Source organism: Schistocerca nitens, chromosome 5 (genome assembly GCF_023898315.1).
Source record: "Schistocerca nitens isolate TAMUIC-IGC-003100 chromosome 5, iqSchNite1.1, whole genome shotgun sequence".
NCBI classification, from domain to species: domain Eukaryota; kingdom Metazoa; phylum Arthropoda; class Insecta; order Orthoptera; family Acrididae; genus Schistocerca; species Schistocerca nitens.
This window is the reverse complement of record NC_064618.1, coordinates 56,294,108-56,297,745: the sequence shown is the minus strand read 5'-3', so window position 1 is coordinate 56,297,745 and position 3,638 is coordinate 56,294,108. Positions and strand designations below refer to the sequence as shown.

The 3,638-nt window shown below is 43.5% G+C and overlaps 1 pseudogene; it reads right to left on the bottom strand.

The window, feature by feature from the left end:
• Nucleotides 1-3,061: 3,061 nt before the first annotated feature.
• LOC126261511 (5S ribosomal RNA) lies at nt 3,062-3,179 on the bottom strand (annotated as a pseudogene).
• Between the last annotated feature and the right edge of the window lie 459 nt (nt 3,180-3,638).

Here is a 3,638-nt window from a genome sequence, read left to right as displayed (position 1 = left end):
ATTGTTTTGGGGGATTGCCGAATGACTGTTGAACAGATCGCCTCCAGAGTTGGCATTTCTGTGGGTTCTGTGCACACAATCCTGCATGACGACCTGAAAATGCGAAAAGTGTCATCTAGGTGGGTGCCACGAATGCTGACAGACGACCACATGGCTGCCCGTGTGGCATGTTGCCAAGCAATGTTGACGCACAACGACAGCATGAATGGGACTTTCTTTTCGTCGGTTGTGACAATGGATGAGACGTGGATGCCATTTTTCAGTCCAGAAACAAAGCGCCAATCAGCTCAATGGAAGCACACAGATTCACCGCCACCAAAAAAATTTCGAGTAACCGCCAGTGCTGAAAAAATGATGGTGTCCATGTTCTTGGACAGCGAGGGCGTAATCCTTACCCACTGCGTTCCAAAGGGCACTACGGTAACAGGTGCATCCTACGAAAATGTTTTGAAGAACCAATTCCTTCCTGCACTGCAACAAAAACGTCCGGGAATGGTTGCGCGTGTGCTGTTTCAGCAAGACAACGCACCCGCACATCGAGCTAACGTTACGCAACAGTTTCCTCGTGATAACAACTTTGAAGTGATTCCTCATGCTACCTACTCACCTGACCTGGCTCCTAGTGACTTTTGGCTTTTTCCAACAATGAAAGACACTCTCCGTGGCCGCACAATCACCAGCCGTGCTGCTATTGCCTCAGCAATTTTCCAGTGGTCAAAAGAGACTCCTAAAGAAGTCTTCGCCGCTGCCATGGAATCATGGCGTCAGCCTTGAGAAAAATGTGTACGTCTGCAGGGCGATTACGTCGAGAAGTAACGCCAGTTTCATCGATTTCGGGTGAGTAGTTAATTAGAAAAAAAAAAATCGGAGGCCTTAGAACTTGAATGCACCTCGTATGGTGTCATCCGGACATGAACCATCAATTCATGCTTAATGGCCATTACATGGCTCCTGAAACGCTCAGCTATGTCGCAAACACCGTGCTGTTACCACTTTCTTCTGAATCGACTGAATTGTCACTTAATAGCAACAACATATTCCGTTTTGGCTTCGAGTTCATCAAAATTTGCTATTTTGATTGCCAGTTTTTCTATCCTGCTCGTCGTTTATTAATGATCACTGTCTACTCATATCATTTCTTACAATGTTTACCTATTTTGTTGTTTAGACTCTGCAAGCATATCATGACTCAACCAGTCAGCGAGTATGTTGAAATAGTCAACTCAGGCCGGTGAGGCGATTCTAGCAGGCTGTACCCTTGTCTCAATACACGTGCTCACATCTAACGGCCTCGTGGCGGACTGTTATTAATGTCAGAGATTAATTCATATAACTTCAGGTAATAAAACGGTCTACTCGCAAATACTTTCATAAATTTTCCTCCAAAGAAATGTACACACACCCACAGTAGTAGTCAAATTAAGACAATTTTGTTGGCCAATACCAGTAATAACACAAACAGAATCTTGCCATCCTGAAAGAAATAAACTACTGATAAATACACACCCGTTTTACACAAGGAAAAATCTTAGGCAGGAAGCCACGCGAAAGGGGGTAAACACAATTTCACTTCTCTTTGGTAATTATATTTCTTATGGGAGATTACACTTTAAGATGTGCTTCTGAACACATAACATTCTCTGATTAAAAGCCCGTCTTATTACAAGAATAATCTGGCCTGATAATCGAATTACTGCATTTCATAGTACAGTATCAAACGGCACCACATCTCTTAGCACAATATTCAATGAACGACGATTAATAGCACAATGAATAATGCAGGTGCAGGCGAGCAATCATCGAAGTTAACGTCTCGAAGGAACTCCAGCTTTTCCTATACAGATGATTCCCATTTCTATTCAGTACTTTGGCAATCATCGGTTCCCCATTCTAAGCGTACTGCTCTCTTGCGAGGAACCTGACTTTGATGGGAGAAACCATGGCTTAGGTGATCATTTACTTGGCCAACAAGGTGTCTATTTCATTTGTAGTCGACGTTTATTTTCTTAAATTCCGTGATTTGGCGGGAAAAATTTGGGGCACCTTTAACACATTCATTATACAAACCGGTCTATAAATTATAGGATTAGAATAAATGGCTCATGTTTGGTTAACCTGCTTACACAGGATATGACTGGGAATGGACAACAAAACTGACCAGTGGCTGATTCATATTATTAGCCCACCCCATGTTCATCCACGTAATAAAATTGTGGGCAAATATATAGGCTACAAGCTAGGGTGGGATAGCTGAACAAAGAGCGAGCGCACGGTCTACCTTGTGAAACTCATATCAAACACACATCCACACCCACAGTATCGCAAAAACTGAGGAAAATGATTACTGAAGTATGATGCACATAGCATCGAGTTACTTGTTATACACAGACTGAAATGTTCTACACAATGGAGAGCACCACAGCTTGATAGCTTTGAAACCATGTGCACCTGGGCTAATGGGGGACGAAAACGGACACGATAATAACAAATGAACAAACATAAGAATGTATTCAAATCGTCTCAAAAACTTCTCTTTTATCTTTACTGGTGGATTAGTTTAATATATAATCAGTGTGGCTGTGGGTGAAGCCCATTCTAAATACACACAACCATGAACGACAAGCTCAAATAATTCTCAGAACAATATAGGCACTGGTTAATATTTCACTCGACGTTTAGTGACTCGTTGTATCCAGAATTTAATACATACAACATTGGAGAATGCTATACTTTGACAGCTGTGAAAAATGAGCACGTGGGATGATGGTCCTGGTGTCCCCAGAGAAACCAACACTGGAATTGACTGAAACTCATTTAAAAAACTTAAACTTATTTGTTACGCTGTAGAACTACCTTAAAAGCACTCCGTCTTCAGGCCACGACTGGAGTACAGCAACCATCCGACCGCCGTGTCATCCTAAGTGGAGGATGCGGATAGGAGGGGCGTGGGGTCAGCACACCGCTCTCCCGGTCGCCATGATGGTATTCTTGACCGAAGCCGCTACTATTCGGCCGAGTAGCTCCTCAATGGGCATCACGAGGCTGAGTGCACCCCGAAAAATGCCAACAGCGCATGGCGGCCTGGATGGTCACCCATCCAAGTGCCGACCACGCCCGACAGCGCTTAACTTCGGTGATCTCACGGGAACCTGTGTATTCACTGCGGCAAGGCCGTTGCCCGTAGAACTACCATAAATCAACAATTGTGGAAAAATGAAAACATGAATCGGCGGTGAACAAAGATGGGCATACTAGTCGCGAAGAAGGAAACGCTACAACTGAATTAAGTATACCCGAATTCCTATGTGAACTATCTGTTACAGGATATTAACTAGGTTCTACTACCTAAGGCATCCGATTCGTACCACATACCGGTGGTTCAACATTGCACAAACCAGTCGTGAACAGACTGCACTCTTCCGACAGAATTTACAAATATAACCATAATCTGATGGCCTCATGGCACTTTGCTATCGTAGATAACCCTGAAAGTAAAGGGATCTGTCGATATTATTAGTAAAAAACTCATTCCAATACGTGAATCCACAAAACGAGTCAGATGCTCTGTGCCGTAACAGATCCGACTTAGAACTTCAGAGACCGAATGCCAATTATCAGGGTCTCTGAGAAATGGCTCC